This window comes from Chanodichthys erythropterus, chromosome 3 (assembly GCF_024489055.1).
Source record: "Chanodichthys erythropterus isolate Z2021 chromosome 3, ASM2448905v1, whole genome shotgun sequence".
Taxonomy (NCBI): domain Eukaryota; kingdom Metazoa; phylum Chordata; class Actinopteri; order Cypriniformes; family Xenocyprididae; genus Chanodichthys; species Chanodichthys erythropterus.
Genome location: NC_090223.1, coordinates 59781878 through 59808164, shown reverse-complemented (window position 1 = coordinate 59808164; position 26287 = coordinate 59781878). Strand labels below are relative to the sequence as shown.

Below are 26287 nucleotides of genomic sequence, written 5' to 3'. Positions count from 1 at the left end.
TAACGTTTGTCAAGACTTTTGTCTTAACGTTTAAAAGCATTTTAAAAGCTTGTTTTAATGGCTGTACAGTCACACAGATGTACAGAATGACTGTAGGCAGTTGCTCAAGTGGTTGTTGGTTGCTTTGGTGTTTTGGGTGGTTGTATTTGGTTGCTACATTGTACTTTATGATTGTAACGGTGTATCTAAAGTGTTCTGATCAGTTACCAAGGCATGCTATCTGGTTGCTTAGGCATTTCCAGGATGTTTGTACTTGGTTGCTATGGTGGTTTTGTATAGATAGATTATAAAAGGGCTGAAATATAGATAGATTGACAGACTAAGTCAGAACAGACTGTGCCGAGTTTGGTGGATGTAGTTTTACAGGAGTGATTTCTCACCCAGAGGTCATGTTGGTGCCGGGTGGCGGAGGGATGCAGAAAACTGTCGAAGTAACTAAAGGCGAGTCGGCTCTCGTCTGTGTATTAGTTTAATTAGTGGCACTTAGCCTACATTTTAAAACCTTTATGGCAACAATATGGCAACATTTTATTTTGACTATGGCAACATTTTTATTAAAAAATATTTATTTGAATAGGGCAACATTTGTATTTTAAAACCTTTATTTTAATATGGAAACATGACACCTCATTCTACAATATTTCTATGATTAAATCGCTGGCTCCTCCCCCATCAGCCAATCACTGTGTGTTTACTCCATAGCAACAAGGTCAACCCCGCCCTTACTCTTAGCTTAAGATTTCAGTCTATTCCTTAGTAAAAGTTTGTCTCAGCAGCTTTGTGAACAGGTTTTAAGAGAAAACTCTTAGCTAAGAACTTTTACTGCTATTTAGGAGAACTCTTAGCGGTAAGATAAAATGTTTTGTGAATACGGCCCCAGATCTGCTCCTCTGTCTGTACAGTATCTTTTGCTCTCAGTCCAGCTCTTCTTCTCAGTGGAGATGAAGTAAAGACTGGATTGATAGCAACTCCATCCATCTGTAAGAACAACCAGTACAACAATTAGCTCTTTATTTCCTTCCACACTGACTGACACAACTTATTTATAACAGGTAACCCGAAACATACATACTATATTCTTTAATAATGAATAGTTGTTCTTCTGTAATGTCAATTTTTCATTATAAAAATGAAAAATTCTCTTCCAAGATTGTTTTTCTTTTTCTTAACTCATTTATCTCTTCTGTGATGTTTTGGTACTTGATGTAAAACTCATCCACCGTTTGAGTGAGTTTGATGGACAGCACTATGACTGCAGTCAGCAGAAGAACACACAGCAGCACCAAACACTCTGGAGCCTCTGATCCTCACACAAACACTTCCTGTAAATTACAGATATGAAGATAAATATTTCTCAAACACTCATTTGAATTGAATGTTATGTTGCTGTAATGAAATGAGTCTTAGTACCTGAGTGTTGAAGTGTTTGATATATGGCAGTGTCTGAGTTCTCTGTCTCTGTCCTGACCTCATGACGATTCTGTGTGTCTCTGTTGGCATCAGTGATCATCTCCTCACCATCTTCTCTGTCCAGTTCTTGTATCTCAGTGCTAATATTGCCGTGAGTCCTCTTGTAGATTTTCGGTCTTTTGGAGTCCATTGTGTAAGTTGGTCGTGTGGACGCTGCTGTGTACTGATGCTTTTAGAAGCTGATCAATCATAAACATAAATCAACCACAAGTTAATAGCTAATTAACTAGTTAATAAAGTTTTAAATGGATGCATTTTTTTGCATCTAGTTAACAAGTAGTTGCAAAGATACTTCAGTAGAATGTCTTAAGTGGACCATCAAAATAGTGTTACCCTTAATTGTGGTTAAAGGCTCGTGTATTCTTGCACTAGTTGGTCAGAAATGCAGAACAAAATTTATCTGATATTAGTGCATCTAAAGGTTAAAATATGCAATACTAAAGAAGGCTTCAAGAAAAGTTTTGAATTTTATTAATTCAATGAGGCTGACACAGAATGAAGTTAATTATGTGCAATCGGGCATTTAAATAAAAATAACACACCACAAAACTTAACATATAATATTAATAGAAAATCTTGACATCCACCCAGGCTCTCTTTGGGTCTGTTTACACCTGGTCACTTCATGCATTTTACTGATCAAATGGCTTTCTGATTTATCAAAACAATTCCATTTACACTTGGCCACATAAATGTGTCACTTAAAGCAACAAATATGAGCTGCATTTATTGATCATCAGCTAATTTCAAAATTAGGAGAGAGTGTGGCAACAGCACTATCTGGCAGTAACATGTTATTTAGTCTATAATACGCACTCACATGTTTATTTTTAAGCATTTTTTTGGGAAGATTAAAATGTACATATGTGGGCCGTATTCACAAAACATTTTATCTTGCCACTAAGAGTTCTCCTAAATAGCAGTAAAAGTTCTTAGCTAAAAGTTGTCTCTTAAAACCTATTCACAAAGCTGCTGAGACAAACTTTTACTAAGGAATAGACTGAAGTCTTAAAGGTGCTGTAGAACGTCTTTTTAAAAGATGTAATATAAGTCTAAGGTGTCCCCTGAATGTGTCTGTGAAGTTTCAGCTCAAAATACCCCATAGATTTTTTTTAATTCATTTTTTGAACTGCCTATTTTGGGGCATCATTAAATATGCACTCAGGATGCACAGCCCCTTCATGCAGCATGTCCAATCGCGTAAGTATGGTATTTATTTGGATGTTTACATTTGATTCTGAATGAGTTTGAGGCTATGCTCTGTGGCTAAAGCTAACGTTACACACTGTTGGAGAGATTTATAAAGAATGAAGTTGTGTTTATGAATTATACAGACTGCAAGTGTTTAATAATGAAAATAACGATGGCTCTTGTCTCCGTGAATACAGTAATAAACGATGGTAACTTTAACCACATTTAACAGTACATTAGCAACATGCTAACGAAACATTTAAAAAGACAGTTTACAAATATAACTAAAAATATCATGGATCGTGTCAGTTATTATTGCTCCATCTGCCATTTTTAGCTGTTGTCCTTGCTTGCTTACCTGCATAAAGTCTGATGATTCAGCTGTGCTGCTCCAGATGTTAATACTGGCTTGTCTAAAGTCTTGAACATGGGCTGGCATATGCAAATATTGGTAGCGTACATATTAATGATCCAGACTGTTACGTAACAGTTGGTGTTATGTTGAGATTCGCATGTTTTCCAGAGGTCTTTAAAACAAATGAGATTTATATAAGAAGGAGGAAACAATGGTGTTTGAGACTCGCTGTATGTCATTTCCATGTACTGAACTCTTGTTATTCAACTATGCCAAGGTAAATTCAATTTTTAATTCTAGGGCACCTTTAAGCACCTCGTTGCTATGGAGTAAACACACAGTGATTGGCTGATGGGGGAGGAGTCAGCGATTTAATCATAGAAATATTGTAGAGTGAAGTGTCATGTTTCCATATTAAAATAAAGGTTTTAAAAATACAAATGTTGCCCTATTCAAATAAATACCTTTTCATAAAAATGTTGTCATAGTCAAAATAAAATTTTGCTATATTGTTGCCATAAAGGTTTTAAAATGTAGGCTAACTGATGCCCACCTGATATGAGCATGTAAATATGCTGGGATATATAGTTATGTAAGAAAATATCTCTTAGAGACAGAAACCACTTATTAGTTTCACTTCCTCTAAAGTATTTTTAGCACAGCAGGTTAAAGATTTCACTTTAATGTTTCTTTGTGCATTGTGTGACGAATAACGTCATCAAAATATGAAAAATCCAAAAAGGTCAGAAGTGCATCCCTGGAATGTTTTTTCCAAATATTATAATTGCTGTATCTCGTCATGTTCTGCTGCCCATCTTACCTCGGCTCACATTATTCATGCATTAAAAAGTGAAAGTTGCTCGGTTTCTGTGGACAGTAAATTAAACATTTTGACATGGGCTAGACAGACTGAGCACAAGTTTTTTGCCTAAAATGGGCCGCGGCCGTGCGAACAATTCATCTGGGCTGACAGAGGATACAGACTCTGTAAATTTACTTGAATTCATTCTTCACATATATTTACATTGCAGCTGGCCGGCCCACATTGTCCAGCGGCCCACCGGGAAAACTCCTGGTACTCCCGATGGCCAGTCCGCCCCTGATTACGTTGTCAGAGTGTAGGCTATAGCCATCAATGGAGCAGCGCAGGTAGGCTAAAATATCTATTTTGCTAGCAGCTAAACATTTGCTTGGCTAGGAGTTAATATTTTTCTATTTTCCTTACTCGTCTTTGGATATTTGCGTTTTAATGCGAGTTCAACCATCATGCTGCAGGGTGTCAAAGCCCGGAAAACAAAGCTAGAACGCAGTAACATCACTTACTGCGGTTTGCCTTGATATTAGCATCGATTTTGTAGTTACTGCAGTTTTGACACCCTCGTTTCTCAGAAATGGGACAATTCTGAACCAGGAAACTTTGTCACAAGAAAGAACAGATGTCACAAAGCCCATTTCAAGCCATAACTCAATTTTGATCAAATGTGTAGTTACTGTGTTTTGCCTTTGGACGGCAGTGTAGCCCTCCCAGTCCACCAAGTATTGGAGCTGACCACCTCTCCGTCTTGAGTCTAGTAACTCATTCACGTTGTAAGCTGGAGTTCCATGAATGTCCAGTGGTGGTGGTGGTGGCTCTTGAGCCTCAGGGTCAGCTCCCAGGTGGACCGGTATGAGGAGGGAAACCGTAGTTAGCAGGAATCTCTAATTGGTATGTCACATCATTTATTTGCTTCTGAATTTTGAAAGGACCAACATACCTGGGGCTGAGCTTCATGCTGGGTAGCCGCAGCTTGAGGTCCCTTGTTGAAAGCCAGACCCGTTGAACTGGTTGGTAGGGAGGATGTGGGCAACATCGTCGGTTGGCTTGGAGTTTCTGTACCTTCAACCACTTTCTGCAGACGGAAGTGTGCGCTGTCCCACACCCTCTCGCTATGTCGGATTCAGTCGTCCACTGCAGGGACCGAAGAAGGTTTGCCAGACCACGGAAACAAAGGAGGTTGATATCCAAGGACGCACAGGAAGGGGGTCAGGCCAGTAGAGGAATGAGTCAGGGAATTTTGAGCATATAAACTGATGTGAGGCTGATATTTATGTCCAGGTGTTTATAGAAGGCTCTCCAAACTTGGGACGTGAATTGTGTTCCTCGGTCGCTGAAAATATCGTCGGGTAAACCATAATTCCTGAAGACATGGTGAAAGAGCGCTTGAGCAGTCTCCATAGCTGTGGGGAGACCCTTTAGAGGCACCAGGCAACAGGACTTGGAGAACCGGTCAATTATGACCAGGATAGTAGTGAAGCCATTGGAAAGTGGTATATTGGTTACAAAGTCAATGGAGAGATGGGACCAGGGACGTTGCGGGATGGGAAGTGGTTGGAGGAGGCCTGAAGGTAATTCTTTGGGGGTCTTGGACTGAGCACAGAATTGGCAGGCTTTGACATAAGTAGTTATATCTCTAGTCATTGAGGGCCACCAGAATGAATTCTGTAGCAAGTGAAGGGTGCGAGATATACCTGGATGACCGGCGCTAACAGAGGTGTGGACCCATTGCATTACTCCATGACTTAAATTTTGTGGAACATACTGCTTGTTAGGAGGACAGTTCTCAAGTGCAGGATCTTGCAGTTGTTCTCTCTGAATCTCCTGTATTATGTCCCAGGTGACCGGAGCGATGACAACAGATGGAGGAAGAATGCATTCTGGTGTGAGAGTTTCAGTGTGGAGATCATACCTCCTGGATATTGCATCTGCCTTAACGTTTTTGCTGCCTGGTCGATATGTCACAGTAAACTGGAATCAGGGAAAAAAATGGGGACCAGCAAGCCTGGTGTGGGTTGAATCTTTTAGCATTCTATTCTAGATTTTTGTGGTCGGTTATTACTTGAAAGGGATGGACTGCTCCCTGAAGCCAGTGTCTCCACTCTTCGATGGCTGCTTTCATGGACAGAAGTTCTTTATTCCACGCATCATAATTCCTCTCTGCTGCGGTTAACTTTCTCGAGAAGAATACACATGGGTATAGTTTACCGGGTTGGCCGTGACTTTGAGAGAGCACAGCTCCTACACCGCAGTCAGAAGTCTACTTCCACCACAAACGGGAGATCCGGATTAGGGCGTTTTAGACTGGGGGCTGTTGTAAACCTTTCTTTCAACAATTTGAATTCCTGGCTGGCCTCTTCTGTCCACCTTAGCTTGGAAGGTTTTTCTTTCAAGAGAGATGTCAGGGGAGAAACAATCATACTGTAGTTTCTGATAAAGCGTCTATAAAAGTTGGCAAACCCCAAAAACCTTTGAAGTTCCTTCACAGTGGCTGGTTGAGGCCATTCTGTGACTGCTTTGACCTTGAATTCATCCATCTTTACTACCTGGTGGCTGATGTGGTAGCCCAGGAATGATGTCTGTTGGACATGAAATTCACACTTCTCTACCTTAACGTATAGTTGGTTTGGGAGTAGACGAGCAAGGACTGTTCTGACATGGTTGACATGTTCATCTTTGGATTTTGAGTTGATCAAAATATCATCAATCTAAGCTATTACATACTGGTTCAGAATGTCCCAGAAGATCTCATTAATGAAAGACACAAATAAGGCGGGAGACTTGGCAAGCCCATACGGCATAACTTGGTACTCGTAGTGCCCCCTAGTGGTGAGGAAGGCATTTTTCCATTTTTTGCCCTCCTTGATTCTGATCAAATTATAACAACTCCGTAGGTCAAGTTTAGTGTAAATCGTGGCCTCACGGAGCTGCTCCAGGGCTGAGGGAACCAATGGAAGAGGGTCGCGGTATTTAACAGTAACATTATTGAGTCCCCTATAATCAATGCATGGCCTCAACCCTCCATCCTTCTTTTCGACAAAGAAAAACCCTGCGGCAGCTGGAGATGTTTAGGGTCGGATGAACCCTGAGCTTAGAGCTTCTTCAATATAATCTTCCATGGCTTGGGTCTCCTTTACGGACAGTGGGTAGACTTTACTTTCCGGGAACATGGCGTTGGGCAGTAACTCTATAGCACAGTCCCAAGGGTGATGAGGTGGTAATTGCGTGGCTTTGGTTTTGCTAAAGACTTCTGCCAGATCGTTATAACAGTTGGGGATGTTAGCAGTCTTGTTCGTTTCTGGGCTTTTAATACTCGTGGTTAAATATGGTTGGGGGGCCGGGAAAAACAATGACTTCTGCAGAAGTTGGACCAATTAATCAACTCACACTGATGCCAGGAAATAATGGGGTCATGAATGTATAGCCATGGAAATTCGAGAATTACTTCATGCTTAGGTGAGTCATGTGACGTATAGGGAGATTAATTCTTGATGGAATAAATAGACTTGAAGAGTTAATGGCTTGGTCTGGTGGGTGATTCCTTCCCCAATGGTGTTATCATCTATGGCCTTGATTTTGATGGGAGGGTTGCATGGTTGGGTGGCAATGAACAAAACATCAGGGGAATCCAAAAGGCAGAGATGGGTAAACAGGCAAAAGGTCCAAACACAATAATCAGCCCAAATCAGGCTACCAAAGCAATGGGAAAATCCGACCGACGTAATCAGGGTAAACAGGCAGAATCATACACTAAGCAAACAGGCAGGAGTAGAGAAAAACACTCGGTAAGGCAGATAAACTGGCAATACTTCGCAAAGGGAAAGTGCACAGCCACACACTGAAATACTGAACAAACAGGAAGTAAGAGTAGAAGCAAAGGGAGTGAGACACAGTCAGTACTCAGGTGAGGCCTCCCTCTGCTGGCGTGGCGTTACACTAATTAACTAATAAAACACTGATTCAGACTCAATCCAGTTTTAATGTGAACAGGCTCTCAGGTCAAACATCAAAACATTTCATTCCAATATTGATTGATCATTGTTTAGATTAGCTGATCGGATTGATCACTTGTAACTTAATAGTTTTTTTTAATGATTGCAGTTGTTTGTTCCAGTGGATATAAGGTTCACATGCTTCTGCTTTAAGACTCATTTACACACTTACTCTTTTTTTTTTTTTTTTATTAACTTTTTAACAACATGTATTACACACACACCAGGAACAAAAATACAAAATGCAGTATAGACACATATTGATGTCTTCGCATCGTTACAACTTAGCATATCTCAATTTGTACAGGACTCACATCCACAAGACTAATGAATTAAAACACACACACACACACAAAAAAAAAAAAAAAAAAAAAAAACGCATACAAACTATTAAGGCCTCCTAATACAAATACATCCTATAATCTCACATATCTTCAATTGTCTCCTTAAACATGTCACTATCCTCCTTCTCTATGAAGGATCTAAAGGGATTCCAAACATCTTCAAAAGTCTTACCCTTTCCTTTAATAACATATGTTATTTTCTCCATTGACATATTCAGTACCATCTCCCTGAGCCACCTTTTTATGCTGGGTGGTTCTAGACTTTTCCATTGTAATGCAATGAGGCGTTTAGCTTGCAAGATACACATAGAAATAAAGATACATTCATTTGACTTAAGCTTAGGATACAAATGCATTAGAAAAATCCTTGGTCCAAAAGGAAGACTCACATTTATTATTTTACCAATCATATTATGCACTTCTTTCCAGAATTTCGATATTTCTTCACATTCCCATATACAATGGAAATAAGTGCCTTTACAAACCTTACACTTGGGACATGTATCTGGTATATTTTCATTAAATTTGTTTGATAATACCGGAGTTATGTAACAACTTTAATCTTGTATTGACTGTTTGTACTTGAGCATCTTGACAAATCTCACTCCATTCATCTGGTGTGATCTCCTCGTTAAGATCCTTACTCCATGCTCCTAAACGAGAGCTAGAAGACTCCGGGGAGCCCTCTACCAACATATTATACAGAAGTGAAATCCGACCTTTATCATAACAATCTTTGGTGACTACTCTTTCCAAAACTGATAATGGTGGTATATTTCCAGTACTTTTTTGAAATGATAAAATGAAACTTCTTATCTGTAAGTACCTAAAAAAATGACTTTTAGGTATATCAAATGTATTACTCAATTCTTGAAATGACATAAGATTGTCTTCCTTATATAAATCTTTTATACTTTTAATACCTTTTTCTGCCCATGTCTTAAAACCTACATTTTACTTTTCCGGGACTAAATTTAGGATTTCCCCATATTGGACAGTAGCGAGATATCTCACTTGTATAGGAGATATTCAAATATCTCTGCGTCTCATACCATACCCTTACCATATTTAAAACCACTGGATTCGTAACCTTACCCTTCATTTTCTGTAGAATTTTACGATCCAAATAATATAAATATGATTCCAAGGGTATTTTATTCGGAATAGAGTTTTTTTCCATTTCTACCCATACAGGTTGTTCATTAGATGTTGAGAAGAAAAACATAATAGATCTTAACTGGGCAGCAGTATAATACCATTTAAAATTAGGGCATTGAAGCCCACCCCTATCAAATGGCAAATATAAAAGAGATAATCTAATTCTGGATCTTCTATTGTTCCATATGAATTTAATAATTAACTTTTTAAGTCTAGAAAACAGATTACTAGGAGGTGTAATTGGAATATTCTGAAATAGGTACAAAAATTTAGGTAAAATATTCATTTTTAAAATATTAATTCTTCCTATTAAAGACAACGGTAAAGAAGCCCATCTTTCAACCAGCTTCACTGTATTCTCAAAAATTGAATTATAATTTTTTGTTACTATGTCTTCCAGTTTTGGAATAATTTTAATTCCCATATATCTGAAAATTTCCACATTATTAAACATATCTACCTTACTGATAGGACTTTTACTTTCTTCTTCATTCAGCAACATAACTGAAGATTTTGAATTATTCATCCGATACCCTGAGATTTTCCCAAATGTCTCTATAATTTGAATTAAAGCCGGAATGGTTGAGTCTAATTTCTTTAAAAATAATATAACGTCGTCTGCAAATAGCGCTATTTTATGTTCACTGCCAAACATTTCTATACCTTTTATATCACTTTTTTTTCTGATGGCAATTGCCAAGGGTTCAATAGCCATCAGAAAAAGGAGAGGGAAAAGAGGCGATCCCTGTCTACATCCCCTAGAAATATTAAATGATTTTGATATAAAATTATTAGTTAAGACCTCTGTTGAAGGATTCTGGTATAACAATTTAACCCATTTGCAGTATTTTTCTCCAACTCCAAACCGAATTAAAACATCAAACAGAAAATCCCATTCCACCCTATCGAATGCCTTTTCTGCGTCTAGTGCTAGTAATGCAGTATCTTTTTCCCCCTTTTGTTGATGCAGAATATTTAGCACTCTTCTTACATTATGACATCCTTGCCTATTTATCATAAAACCATTCTGATCCATCCCTATGACGTAAGATGCTACAGTTTCTAATCTTCTTGCCAATATTTTGCTCAGGATTTTAGTGTCTGAGTTGAGTAAACTTATAGGTCGAAAATTTTCACATTTATTGTTAGGTTTTCCTGATTTAGGCAATAAAATAATTATATTTCATTCAAAGACATAGGAAGTTTATTCTCCGCAAAGGCTTCTACTAGCATGTCTAACATAGGTCTTACTAATTTATCTTTAAATTTTTTATATATATCTATGGGGAGACCATCAGGTCCCGCCGCCGCCTTACCCGCTTTCATCAGATCGATTGCCTCTACCACCTCTTGAAAACTAATGTCTTTTCCTATTTCATCTTTATGTTCTTCTGGTATACTAGGTAACTCCAAATTATCCAAAAAAGTTTTTTGTATTTCTGAACCCGAAATACATTCAGAATTATACAGTTTCATATAATATGATCTAAATGAATTATTAATTTCTTGTGGGTCAACAATGATATTACCATCTGACTGTACAATCGAATCTACCGCCCTCTCCATTTGCTTTTTTTTAATTTGCCACGCCAACACTTTACCTGTCTTTTCGCCTTGATCATAAAATGTTTGTTTCAGCTTTAATAACTTAGCTGCAGTTTTATTTGCAGAAAGTGTATTATATTTAGATCGAAGCATTAATAGCTGTTTATGTTTATCTGCACATATCGAATCACTATAATATACTTCATTTTCCTGCTCTTTAATCTCTTTTTCCAAATCTTGTAACTCCTGTCGAGATTTTTACTTTTAGAACTACAAAAACTAATAATTTGTCCCCGAATAAAACATTTAAATGCCTCCCACCGAATTCCTGCTGAAGTTTCCAATTGATTTGTTTCAAAGTAATTGTCAATTTGATTGCCCAAGAACTCTACAAATGATGCATCTTTAAGCCAACTTTGTTGGAATCGCCATTTAGGGGTATCTTTAACTAATTTTGAATCAACATATGACAGACACTGGTGCATGATCAGAAATGACAATACTAAGGTATTGACAATCTATACATTTTGAAAACAATTGGGCTGACACAAGAAAGTAGTCTATTCTAGAGTAAGTTTGGTGTGTTGCCGAATAGCATGAATATGCAGTCTGTTTTGGGTTAAGATGCCTCCATATATCCACTAGTTTAAGCTCTCCTATAAAATGTAGAATCTGTTTTCTAGAATTCACATGTGTGGTATCAACTCCCGTAGATCTATCTTTTCCTGGATCAAGTGTACAATTCATATCCCCCGCCATTATAACCTGACCTGGTAATGAAGCCACCAATAGAAATATGTTGCTATAAAATTTAGAGTCATCCTTATTAGGGCCATAGATATTTACTAAATTTATTATCTCTGTTACCAATCTTCCCTGAATAATCACAAATCTTCCAGCTGGGTCCTTAATAACATTATTTACTTGAAATGGCACAGCTTTATGTATTAATGTAATTACCCCTCTGGCTTGTGTAGTAAAACATGCCAAGAATACTTGTCCTTGCCACCTTCTTTCAATTTTGATCACTTCCTCCTTAGTCATGTGTGACTCTTGCAAGAATACTACATTTGCCTGTATATGCTTAATTCTAATCATCACCTGTTTAATCTTTTTTAGTTTCCCCAGCCCCCTGCAATTCCATGATTGAAGCTTAATCCCTCCTATCTGTGCCATTTTTTGTTTTAACCATCCTCATTACCTTGAACCATATATTTGCCAAAATATACGAGGCCAAACCTAAAATAACTAAAACAAAACTAATAACATAAAATATGAACTTACCCCAGCATTTTCCATGCTTCACTGGTACCATCTGTATCAGTAACCCCCTTCCCTACACTTGACTTCTTAAATGGTCTTCTCCTATTTGTTCTATGAACACCAACCCCTCTATCCATCGTTACCGTTTCAACCTTCTTATCCATTTTTATACCCACATATTATAACCAAGCCATGACTTGTCCAATAAAATACTATTACCTCAAAGAAAAGAAGAGAGAAAAAAAAAACAAAAAAACACAAATACGCTGACAGTCTGTCAGTCTTATATTTCCAAGTAACATCTTTCCAACTATACACATTATATTAACCTAATATCTACAAACTATTATCTTAAAATAAAGTCAGACTTTCACTTTGTGTCATTTCTTTTTTCAAATATTATAGCAAAAGTGCCCTCTTCTGAACCCTAAATGAATTAACTTAAACGTCAAATACTTATCTTGTTACCCTTATTAAAACAAAATTAAATATCTACTTTGGACGAATATACAACCTACAGACAAAGAAAATAAACTACAATTTTACATATAGTCCTCAGTACCTCGCCTTAATACCTCCGTTTACTTGTTCTCAATTTGTTGCATCTCTTTATCCATTTCTTCTGGACTCGATACCTCAGTTCACTTATCCTCGACCTGCTGCATATATTTCTCCACTTCTTCTGGACTGTTCATAATCACAGTACGGTCTCCATGTGTAAGAAGCAATCGAGCAGGAAAGATTACTCGGTGTCGGTTGATTCCTTTGTCACGCAATTTTTGACGGATAGCATTGTACTTTCTTTGTTGCCTGTGAAGTTCTGCCGACAAATCCGGAAAAAAACGAAGATTGGAACCTTTGTATGCAATTGCTCCCTTACTCTTTGCAGCCTTTAGAACATGCTCCTTCTGTTTGAAATTGAGGAACTTCATTATGACAGTCCTCGGCTGCACTTTACCATCTTGTCCGTATTTTTGACCTGAGCTGGGTATTCGATGGGCTCTTTCTATTATCAATGACGTAACGCTTTCTCCCAACTCCAAAGTCTCTGGTAGAAACTTTTCCAGTAAAGCACACGCATCCGATCCCTCTTCTTTCTCCGGCAAGCCAACCAACCTAAGATTATTCCTCCTACTTCTGTTCTCCAAGTCAATTACCTTATCAGCCATTGATTTCATCTGTTTTTCCAGCGTATCATTTCTGACCTTCAGTTGGACGATTTCGTCCTCTGCCCCTGAAATTCGCTCCTCCGCCTCTGTCAATCTCCCTTTGACATCCACGACCGCCGAAAGAATTTCGTCCACCTTGCCGCTTACTTGTCTTTCCATTGCTTTAAAGGCCTTCATCATCTCTGCGTTACTAGGATTCTCGTTTGAGGCCTCACCCCCTTCATCCTCCGTCTCTTCGTGCTTGCTCGGGCTTTCAGGTTCGGATGGCATAATTTGTGATTCCACTTCCAATCTCTCTTTATTTTTGATCTTTTTCTTCGACGGCATTGTTTTAGTAATCTCTTTAGCTATTCCACCAACTTAAATTAAGTATCTTAAGTGGGTTTAGAAGGATTAATTCTAGCCTAATGCACGAGGGTTGAAATCTGCGACTTGTCACGCCACCGCCATAACCGGAAGTCTCTTTTCTTACTCTTGACCTCCAGTGAGAAGAATGACATTAACTTAAATCACATATTCCATGTTTTTATTTCAGACTTTTCAGATACCAACTCCTGTCCAGATAATCCTGTGATCTGTAATCTTCTAATGGACAGAAATGGTTCTGTGAAAAGCTTATCTGGAAACACTATACTGGGAGATACCAGGTTTAAAGAGCACAAGTCTGAAGTGTGTGATGGTAAAACACAGATGGGAGAAAAGCAGGTGCATGTGTTTATTTCTCCAGAATTACTGGATCCAGATCTGAATGAAAAAGCAGCTGGTCCTGAAGTTCAGAAGTTCAGGAGAAGATTCAGATTTTCCAAGCAGACACTAAGCAACCACCAAACCGTCTTGCCACTTATTGTGGCTTTAAGGAAACTACTTTGTTTCTCAGCACATAAAGATGAACTACTTATTGATGTGGTTTCTCCACTGCATGGATCTTCATGTGTATCTTCAGGTTACTTTTAAAAGTGAAACTCTTTCCACACTGATCACACGTGTGCGGTTTCTCTCTGCTGTGGATCCTCTCATGTCTTTTCAGAGATGATGACTTATTGAATCTCTTGTCACACTGTGAACACTTGTAAGGTTTTTCTCCAGTGTGGATCCTCTCATGTGTTTTCAGAGATGATGACAGATTGAATCTCTTGTCACACTGTGAACATTTGAAAGGTTTTTCTCCAGTGTGGATGATCTCATGTGTTTTCAGTGTTCCTGACTGATTGAATCTCTTGTCACAGTGTGAACACTTGTAAGGTTTTTCTCCAGTGTGGATCTTCTCATGTGTTTTCAGAGATGATGACTGAATGAATCTCTTGTCACACTGTGAACACTTGAAAGGTTTTTCTCCATTGTGAATTCTCTGGTGATGTTTTAAACTGTTTGCTGCAGTAAAAGTCTTCTCACACTCAAAGCACATGTACTCTCTCACACCAGTGTGTATTTTCTGATGTTCTTGTAAATAATACAGCCGTGAAAAACTCTTTCCACACACAGAACATGAATGTGGCTTCTCCTTTGTATGAACTGTCAGATGTTTCTTCAGGTTTGATGCCCAGAGAAATGTTTTGCCGCATTCATTACATGCAAATTGCTTCTCTCCGGTATGAATTGCACTGTGAATCTCAAGACTTTGTTTTGTTGTGAAACTCTTCCCACACTGATCACATATGTGTGATTTCTCTCCAGTGTGAACTCTCATGTGTTCCTTAATTTGTCCTTTTTGTGTGAATCTCTTCCCACACTGATCACATGTGAACGGCTTTTCTCCTGTATGAACTCTCATGTGAACATCAAGATGTTGTTTGGTTGATAAACTCTTTCCACACTGAGTGCAGGTTGTAGATTTCTTGTCTCTTTTCTTTAAAAATGTCTTTTTAGTCTTTGAGTGACTCAAAGGTTTTTCTCCAGGTTTGTCATAATGTTTCTCCTCCACTTCACTCAGTTCTTCACTCTCCTCCTTCACTTCCATCAGCTCTGAAATCACAAAAATATTTAATTTTCAGTATATTAAAGTAATTCAAAATGAGGATTATGAAGTGAAAGAACTTAAAAGTGAACCTTCATGTACTGAAGTAGACGACTGCTATACAACATTCTGATCACTTTGATGCCTTTTATATATTATGTCCCTGAAACAATTATTATATTTAAAACATTATAGACAAATCAAAAGTTTCTGTAGTGAGAATTATTAAATATGTTGATGAATCACAATTGACATATTTTGACACCAACTTTTATTTATGAATAACTTCTACATTTTATGAAAAATACAACTTTATGAATAACTATAAATCGGATTTTGCTTAAGTCAAGCTTAAAACCCTGTCAGCCATTCTAGAAAGTGAATTTACTTGATACAGTTTGGTGTTTTCTGATATTACTGTTTTTTATTTTGAAACATGTCTAAAATTTTGGTTACGTTGTTGCAAATTTTGAACAAGATATAAAATAAATGTAAAATAATCTGTATTTTGACCTGATGTTGACAATCAATATGAACATTTTTCAAATCTCACTTTACTGACCATTTGTTGAATATTAGATTAACTGCATATCTAGATATTGGTGTCACATTGTGAGAAATAACAGTAGTCTTTAATTAAAGCAGTTTGTAGGATTTTCTCATATATCCTGACTCCAATAATCAGTTTCTATCAGCAAACACTCAGAATAAAGTGAGATGATCTGAATGTCTTGTTGAATGAGTGTTGATAGTCTGAGGATCATCAATATTAACAGAGAAACTGCTGAAAACACTCTTTATTTCATGTCAATAGTTCCTGTTTTCAACTCATTTATTATGCTGATGTCTTCAGATCTGCTGTAAATTGACACTTAAAGCTCATTTCATTGCTGTCAACAGACTGAGGGGATTTGTGGACCTCAAATATGAACAATTATTTTTGTATTTGTGCTTTTAACTGACTTTCTTACAGTTCTTTACTACTTTTCTAGATATCTGTCAATATTTTAATGGAGAAACAGAATGAAGTTCTGAATTAGCATAAGATGCTTTACGATAGACAGGTATACATGCTTAATGCGTTTAGTTTATGGGTGAAATACAAAATATAGCACAAAAAATAATTAATTAAAAAAGGAAAGTAATTTGAAACATTAAAACAGACACATTTCTTTTAGTGGGTTTTCTATGTAATATCGCTATTGTACATTTCATTTGATGCAGACACTACAGTTTGATATCTGGACTTTAACCCTATAAAAACAAACACAGTAACCGATTTATTTATTTTTTGGGCAGATCAGGGGTGACGTATTCCAGAAAGCAGGGTTAACTTACTGTCACATATACCCTGAACTCTCGGTTGATTAACCCAAACCTTGCTTACTCAAGCTATGCTGGTTCCAAAAATGCATCCGGTAGTAAGTTCAGCCAACCCAGAGCATGTTCCCGGTTAACACACTAGACCAGGGCTATTCAATTGGCAGCCCGCGGGCCACATGCGGTCCCTAAGCAACCTCCGAGTGGACCAGCCTGTGGTCCCGCCCATAGACTTAATAAATAAATATATATATATATATTATTTATAAATTAATATTTAATATAATTTAATTAAAAAAAAAAAAATATATATATATATATATATATATATAATATTATTATTATTATTATATATATTGTAAAGTAAATATTATGTATATGGTCCCGCCAAAAACGTGCATTCTTACGTAAATTCATACCACGTAATCTAGCAACACACAAACAATGCAGAGCGTGCCGGTAGTAGCCTAGATTACTATCAATATGACTTTCTCAACAGTGAAATGTAAAACTGCCAATGAAATACAGTGAAGGAGGGATAGGTGGAATTGCGCTGAATGACACACAACAGAAACGATCAGTTCTCCTCGCGCCTGAATAGGCAAATACACATGCACACAGATGTCTAAATATCCACTGTATGGAGTATCTCACGTGAATACAGTCGGTTATAGCTTAAGTGGACGTAAACAGGTGGCCAATAACTGGATATGCATCAGTTACGTCCATGAAGTCAGTAGCACAATTAAATATGCCTACCTGTCTGTCATTAATGTTAATCAAACAACAAAAGATGCTATATGTTAAATATACCTACTGTATCTGAAAAAAGATTATTTTGAATTTACTATTGTTTTTGTAATTTGCTTCTTTGTTCTTTTATATAGTCTAACACAAATAACTTATAAAATGTCTCATATTAGCCCATGCTCATATTGTCCACCTCTTGCCCACCTGTACATACCAGCTGATATACAATGTAGTCTTGATTTGGGTGGTCAATCTGCATTTAAAAGTTTGAAAGGGTTTTAAATCTTCTAAATCAAGTAAAATGACTCAAAATAAAGTAATTTAAGTATAACAAAGTCAACTTTAATCATATAAAATGTAATTTACCACCATCAAAATTGTGGCCAGTGAAAATGCTGAGTGGCTAGTAACTTTGGACCACTAGCCACAGTGGCTGGTGAGCAAAAAAGTTCATGTCAAGCCCTGATGGCATCTTACAACAAGAGCTGTGCAAACTGGTCAAAGTTAAAAGAGAAATTATGAATAAACCTTATGTATTTCAATAAATTTGTTTGTGTTGATTTTAAAATTTGTCGTTACGAGCTGCTTCGCCACTGAAATGACTGGCACAGCTAACCTTCTTGGTTTGAAAATCTGGCCCAACTGAATTTGTAATTGAATAGCTCTGCACTAGACATTCTCAACAGAGCGACGAATCGATGATTCACCATGTAAACAGACGTTAAGAAAAAGCACGCCATTCTACTTCATTCTTCTTTTGTTCAATGGCAATTTACATAACCTACTTGGTGCACATCACCACCTATTCATTTTTAATCTTAATATTGTTTGTTTGATGCTAATTATTTAATAAGATATCACATATATGATATGTATTTTATTATAAAAATTATAGCATAGAAAATGTCCTGTTATAAAGGATAAAAAGCAGATCCATGTGTGAGATGACAATAAAATAAATTCATATATTAGAATTGAATAAATATTTATATATTCTATAATACAACATTGTGTATATAACTGTAACTATATAACAAATTTGGATACATTAAAGGTCCCGTTCTTCGTGATCCCATGTTTCAAACTTTAGTTAGTGTGTAATGTTGTTGTTAGAGTATAAATAAAATCTGTAAAATTTTAAAGCTCAAAGTTCAATGCCAAGCGAGATATTTTATTTAACAGAAGTCGCCTACATCGAACCGCCAGTTTGGACTACATCCCTCTACTTCCTTCTTTAATGACGTCACTAAAACAGTTTTTTGACTAACCTCCGCCCGGGGGCATGTTGCGCTCCCACGGAGAAGAGCAAGACTTGCGTTTGTAGAGTGTGTTTGTCGCCATGTCATCGAAGCGCTGTTATTTTCATCCCGCAGTCCAATCACCTTTGTTTGGCCTTCCCAGGGACGCTGTACTTAGAGATCAATGGTTACAATTTATGTACTCGGTTCCCGAAAATTATAATCCACATGTAAAACTATGTGCAGCACATTTTGCTGAGGACAGCTTCCTCAACCTCAATCAGTTTAATGCCGGATTCGCACAAAGATTATTCTTGAAAGATGGAGCAGTTCCCTCTTTGTCTGGAGAAGGCGTTGTTTATGGACCACAACCGGTAAGTGTATTTTATTATTTAAGTTGGTGCGTTTAACAGTTTCTTTAACTTATCACACAAAGGGCAACGCTGTTTAGCTTTGTTAACTAGATGGTAATTGAAACTAATCTGACAAAATTTTTTAAAAAGTGTAGTAATTCAACCGGACACCATCGATTGTTGGTGTTTGTTATGATCAGTTTAAATTATGTGATTATATCTGTTGTTTACTGTTTAACCACATGCTGGTTTAGCTGCAGCCACGCGAATCATTGTTCTATGTTCAGGCCCAAATTGATAGGGTAAAATTAAAGACATGTTTATAATAACACTGAGCGCATGCATCTCCACGTTATGGTAAGAGGCGTGACCTTTCTGGGCAAGATGCGCTAAGCTGCTGTCGAATCACAACACAGGAACCGCTGGCACAATCAGAACCCGTTACGTATTTCTGAAGGAGGGACTTCATAGAACAAGGAAGTCATCAGCCCGTTTTTATGACAGTGGAAACAGCGGTATACAGATAAGTAAATTATGTGAAAAATACTGTGTTTTTTTACACGTGAAACATGAACACATGTTATATTGCACACTATAAACACAATCAAAGCTTCAAAAAAACACTAAAAACGGGACCTTTAACAGTTTAAATCGGGCAGTGTATCCCGGGCTTAAGAGTCAACTAAAAAGAGTCAGAGGTCAAGGTGCAGTCTTCTCTTTTAATTGTATATTTGTAACAAATGAATAATTTGTTTTAACAAGCACCATCCCTTTAGTGCCCCTTTTTTTGGTTTGGGCCACTGCCCCTTAAAATTTCTGTTCACAGTCCTGGTTTGCGTTGATAAACTAAATGCTCTCCACCTGAGCTAATTAGTTTAATTATCTGAACCTGTTCCTCCCAAACTTTGTTATAAAACATTATATATGGTGGGGGTCTATTACTCATCTGAATCAGTACAAAACCTCAGAATCAAGATCAGCAGAAATAATATATCAGGTATCAAAAGTATAACATGCGAGATTTGGAGCGTGATCTATGAATCAGATCCAGACATGGCCTTTAAAGGGTTAGTTCACCCAAAAATGAAAATTCTGTCATTCATTACTCACCTTCATGCCGTTTTACACCCGTAAGACCTTCGTTCATCTTCAGAACACAAATTAAGATATTTTTGTTGAAATCTGATGGCTCCCTGAGGCCTTTATAGGGAGCAATGACACTTCCTCTCTCAACATCCATTAATGTACTAAAAACACATTTAAATCAGCTCATGTGAGTACAGTGGTTCAATATTAATATTAAAAAGCCACAAGAATATTTTTGGAGTGCCAAAAAATCTAAATAACGACTTACGATTACGTTGATGGCTGATTTCAAAACACTGCTTCAGGAAGCTTCAGAGCATAAATTAATCAGTGTATCCAATCATGATTCAGATCACGTGTCAAACCTGCTAAACTGCTGAAATCATGTGACTTTGGCGCTCTGAACAGCAGATCCGATGCACTGATTAATTTATGATCCGATGCTTCATGAAGCAGTGTTTTGAAATCAGCCATCACTAAATAAGTCTTTTTTTTTTTTTTTTTGGCACACCAAAAATATTCTCATCGCTTTATAATATTGATATTGAACCACTGTACTCACATGAGCTGATTTAAATATGTTTTTAGTATATTAATGGATGTTGAGAGAGGAAGTGTCATTGCTCCCTATAAAGGCCTCAGGGAGCCATCAGATTCCAACAAAAATATCTTAATTTGTGTTCTGAAGATTAAAGAAGGTCTTACGGGTGTGAAACGACATGAGGGTGAGTAATAAATGACAGAATTTTCATTTTTGGGTGAATTAACCCTTTAAAAAAAAGCTCAATTTTATCAGCTTTTTGTTCAAAATGTTGCTATTTTTAAATGAAAGTCAGCCACATTAAAGTATTAATAAAAAGATCACATGAAGGTAGAATAAAATGTTTGGTTTTTATTATTAAAAGCAGATTCTGTGTTTTTTTTTTTACATATTGTATGTTCAGCTATTCATACTGTAGGGGAATTTTACAGTTAAAGACCAGATATGTTGAATAAAGAGTTTAAAAAAATAATAATAAATTGAAGAAAATTTTACTGAAGAATAGCTTGCAGTTTCATCAGCAGAAGCCAGCTTTTTTCCAAAAAATAAATAAATCACATGAAATGCAAATCTGTTTTGAACTACATCCATATGTGGTTTAAAATCCTATTCAAAAATCTAATTTCTGGTTAATTGGTTATTGACATATAGGGATCATGTACAATATATTTTAAATAGGGCTTATTATTGCTTGATTTACTGTTCAATTACTGCTATTTATGTTCAGGTATGTTAAATGTAAGTACAGCACTTTTGAGCATTGACAGAAAAAAATATTTTCCATTGTTCTCTATTCAGAAGAAGATATTGGGTTTAATGTTGTAGAAAATAATTGTTTTGTTTTGTATTCTCCTAGATTATACTTAAGTATATTCTCTATTTCTGTAGAGCTGGACATTTTAATAAGGATCAAATGACTGAGTTCAGCTGTGAGAATAAAACCAACCTGTTTGTTCCTCAATATCTTCATGTTTTACTCTGAATGTTTCTTCAATCTTCATGTCTTCGGTCTCCTCTTTAATAAACTCAATCTTCATGCCTTCAGTCACTTCCTCTTTAATAAACACCATCTTTATATCTTCAGTCTCCTCTTTAATAATTATCTTTATATCTTCACTTTCCTCTTTAATAAACTCCATCTTTAAGAAGAGAATAATTAACAGAGTTAACTGTTTTTATCTTTTTTTACTTTCTTCAGCAGAATCACAAGAAGCAGCAGCACAGCGCAGTCTTATGACGTCATGCTGTGAAATAAAACTCTAAAATAAAAGTCCTGTTTGGAATTTGGAAGACGCGAGGACACACAACTCTTATCTACATTATTTATTGTATTTTGTCATTTTTTAATTGTAAAGAAGGGATTCTGTTTTTTTTTTTTTTGTTTTTTTTTGTAAACAGAACCCCCTTGATCTAAATTATTTATTCTTGAAGTCCACCTGTGATTTTATGTTAATATTTAAATATTTTGTCAACAATTCATCTTGGTTACCTATAATATGACATAATGCAAGTAAACAAAACATTTAATATTTTTAGTAGGTTAAGAGTTTAATATTTTTATTGTAAATGTTACTCATTCAATTATTAAATTGTGATTATAGAACACAATTTATTAAAAGTGTAAAATGAAATTTGAATATAATAAAGTGTGGTCATACATTAAATATGATGATTGCATTTATAGGAAAAATGCACATATTCCTAATTACACTTATGCTGAACAGTCCCGTGCCAGGTTTACGAGTGTGTTTTTCTGAAGAAGACGCAGTGCCTTCACTGAGACTCAGCAGGGCAACAATTGAGACGAGGAGAAAGCATCACGGCTGGAACCATGAGATTCAAGTCCTTGTTTTTCTACACCTGCTGGCCTGTGGGACATCTTACGGCAGACGCGTTTGCAATGCCAACATCTGTGCATCATGTCATTGAGGTCATGTTGACAGTCCTCCACTAAATAATTCACTTACAATGTAATGATTTCTTCTTCCTTCTGAGTGTGTGTCTCGTATGTAATCCTAATGATTTCAGCTGTAATCTCAGGTTGTTACGGTACAGAGACACGGAGGCAGAGATAAGATCAATCCAGGTGAGTTTATTGAATACAGCAAAGCACGGGGTGAAGTTGAGCAGATAATAGGAGGATGAGAGATGAAGGGAAACTAATACTGTCCTGAATGTGTCTTGTAGATGCAGATGGTGGAAGGAACTGGCGGAGACACTCACACACACAAGCAGGTTGGTCAACACGAGGAGCAGGAGACAGGGGAGCAGGAGGAGATTTCTGAAGAAGGTAGATATGGCGTTGGGAGTCCTTTAGGTAAGTATACATGTGAGGTATAGCAAACGAGACCGGACATTGAGTGTGTGTGAGTGAAGAGTCTTTGTAGTGTTGTTGATTGCAGTGCTGATGAGTGGCAGGTGGTGGTGATTAGTACTGTGATGATTGGGTACGTGGGTACGGAAGTGAGGTGGAACCTGACGTGTCTGTTACAGTACCCCCCCTCCCACGGCCCGCTCCTGAGGGCCGCGGACCTCGACGTCGTGGTGGTCTTCCTCTCGGGCGTGGGGCAGGAACTGTCAGGGTGATTGGCATGGAAGTTCTGTAATAGGATAGGATCAAGAATATCATTCTTGGGGACCCATGAGCGTTCCTCGGGAGCATAGCCTTCCCAGTCGACGAGATACTCGAGCTGACCACCACGGCGCCGGGAATCCAGGATCTCATGAACCACGTAAGCTGTGCCGTCCTCCAGGATGAGTGGAAGGGGGGGCTCGGCGGCTGCCACGTCAGGTTCTGTGGAGGGAACAACAGAAGGGTGGTGAGGTTTAAGTAGTGATACATGGAATGTAGGGTGGATTCTACTGTACTGTGCAGGGAGTTGAAGACGGTAGGTGACGGGGTTGATCTGCCGGATGATGGTGAACGGGCCACTGAAGCGGGGACTCAGCTTCTTGCAGGGCAGACGCATCCTGATGTCCCGGGTGGACAGCCAGACCTTCTGCCCCGGTTGGTATACAGGAGCTTCGGAGCGCCGAAGGTCGGCTGTCATTTTGCGTCTGCTCTCTGCAGTTGGTGATGAGCTGAGTCCCAAACCCTCTCGCTCTCCCTATTTTTCTTTTACATTGTTCCATTTTTTCTTGGCTTGTTTAGCCGTAACTGGAACAGCCATGTTCTTAACACAAACCCTGAACAGAAGAAGACATTTAATCAGCAACAGGAAACTACAGTAACAAAAATAAATCACAGTGAGAAATAACCCTGCTAGGAATTTTCACTCCCAGAACGTTCTCAGAATGTCCCCACTGGTGTTAAGGATGTTACTTAGTAACGTTCCCACTACGTTCTGATGTGGAGTTCTTTTAAAGGTGCCCAAGAATGCTTTTTCACAAGATGTAATATAAGTCTAAGGTGTCTCCTGAATGTGTCTGTGAAGTTTCAACTCAAAATACCCCAGAATTTTTTTTTATTAATTTTTTTAACTGCATATTTTGGGGCATCATTAACTTTGCACAGATTTTTTCAGCACGCCGCCCCTTTAATTCGCGTGCTCCCTGCCAAACGAGCTCAAGATGTTTGTCATGCATGCTGTATGCATGCTTCGAATTATGTGAGTAAAGTATGTATTTTGATGTTTACATTTGATTCTCTATGAGTTTGAGGCTATGCTCTGTGGCTAATGCTACACTGTTGAAGAGATTTATAAAGAATGAAGTTGTGTTTATGCATTATACAGACTGCAAGTGTTTATGAATTATACAGACTGCAAGTGTTTAAAAATTAAAATAGCAACGACTCTCTTGTCTCTGTGAATACAGTAAGAAACGATGGTAACTTTAACCGCATTTAACAGTACATTAGCAACATGCTAACGAAACATTTAGAAAGACAATTTACAAATATCACTAAAATTATCATGTTATCATGGATCATGTCAGTTATTATTGCTCCATCTGCCATTTTTCGCTGCTGTTCTTGATTGCTTACCTTGTCTGTGCACAGATCCAGACTGCCTTTCCTTGTCTAAAGCGTCGAACATGGGCTGGCATATATGCAAATATTGGGGGCGTACATATTAATGATCCCGACTATTACGTAACAGTCGGTGTTATGTTGAGATCCACGTGTTTTTCAGAAGTCTTTTAAACAAATGAGATTTACATAAGAAAGAGAAAGCAATGGAGTTTGAAACTCAATGTATGTCATTTCCATGTACTGAACTCTTGTTATTCAACTATGCCAAGGTAAATTCAAATTTTGATTCTAGGGCACCTTTAAGGTTTGGGGGACGTTACTTAGTGGACCTCCAGGGAACATTCAGGACGTTCTGGGACTGTTTAGGGGACTATTACTATAGGACGTTCTGTTAACTTCCTCGTTGTAACATTTGTAGGTGACCATAAAATAACCAAAATGGAATGAGTCACTTAAGGAACTGCAGCACTTTCATTAACTAATATATGAATAAACACTAAGAGTGCCATCCTTATTCCTTTACATTCCGGTACAAAAAAACTAAATAAAAAAAAATGTTTAAACTAAAATTTGTCTACGTTTTATATATTGGTAAAACACACTTTAAATGTGTTTCAATTCAGACAAATGAATGAACTCTGTTTTATGAACTCAAACAACCTTTTTAACACGTTTATTTGTATCATATTTGACACTGTTTTAATACAAAGATTACCTGGTAAAATTGTTGGATTTTTATGCACTTCTGTGATTGTAGACAACGCAGCGTCTGAACAGGACTTTTATTTTGGAGTGACAACATGACATCATAAGACTGCGCTGCGATCCTGCATCTTTTTTTTTTTTTTTTTTTTTTATTGCAGAAAGAAACAAGTACAGTAAGGCAATACATAATTTTAAGAGAATCCAATAGAGCAGAGCACAACAAAATATAAGAGTAAAACGAGGGAGAAAGAAAAAAAAAAAAAAAAAAAAGAATTTACACATTAGGGTCTTCTAGTTTAAATTTCCTCAATAAGCTAAGTAGTTTTCTTCCTGTTATGCATTTTAACAACTTTAAAGATTTACAGTACAACCAAAATTCTTTTTGAAAGACAGAAAATAATGGTTTTGTCTTAAGGCACTTACATTTGTGAATGAAAAATTTACCCAAAATAAGAAAATTATTTAGCAAAAACTGAATATGTATATCTTCCATAATAATACCAAAAATTATATCATTTTTAGAAAACTGAGAATTAACCTTAATAGGAACTTTAAGCCACTCATACATATCAGACCAAAATGCTCTACTAAATATACATTCAAAGAAAAGATGTACAGTCGTTTCAATGTCACAATTACAGAAAGTACAATTATTGTGGTCAATATTAAATCTATGTCTAAGAAATTCTGATGATGGATAGATATCATTGAAAATTTTAAAGTGTACTTCCTTGGCTTTGGGGGGTATGGGGAAAGAGAGATATAAAGTTCTTAACTTTTTAATGGAATTCTTGGGAAAAATTTGAGTTACGTTATTTCGACTGGCTTGATTTGGAAATTTATCTTGGGTTAATAAAGTTCTGATTAATTTATTTGGCAAGCTACTTGTAAAAAAATCTTGGCCATTTATTTTTAAAGATGGTAAATGCAGAGCTTGAGTTAGATTGGGCACGGTGTGACTAACCATCTGTACAAAAGCCTTTGGAATGCAGTTCAATACCATATTAAATTGTTTGTAATCACAATAAAAGTTATATTTTTCACAAAAAGTTTTGTGATTCATAAA

The 26287-nt window shown here is 37.0% G+C and overlaps 1 pseudogene; it reads right to left on the bottom strand.

Annotated features, from left to right (window-relative positions):
* The window catches only part of LOC137005151 (uncharacterized), a 1346463-nt pseudogene extending 1324711 nt beyond the window's left edge, over positions 1-21752 (bottom strand).
* Between the last annotated feature and the right edge of the window lie 4535 nt (positions 21753-26287).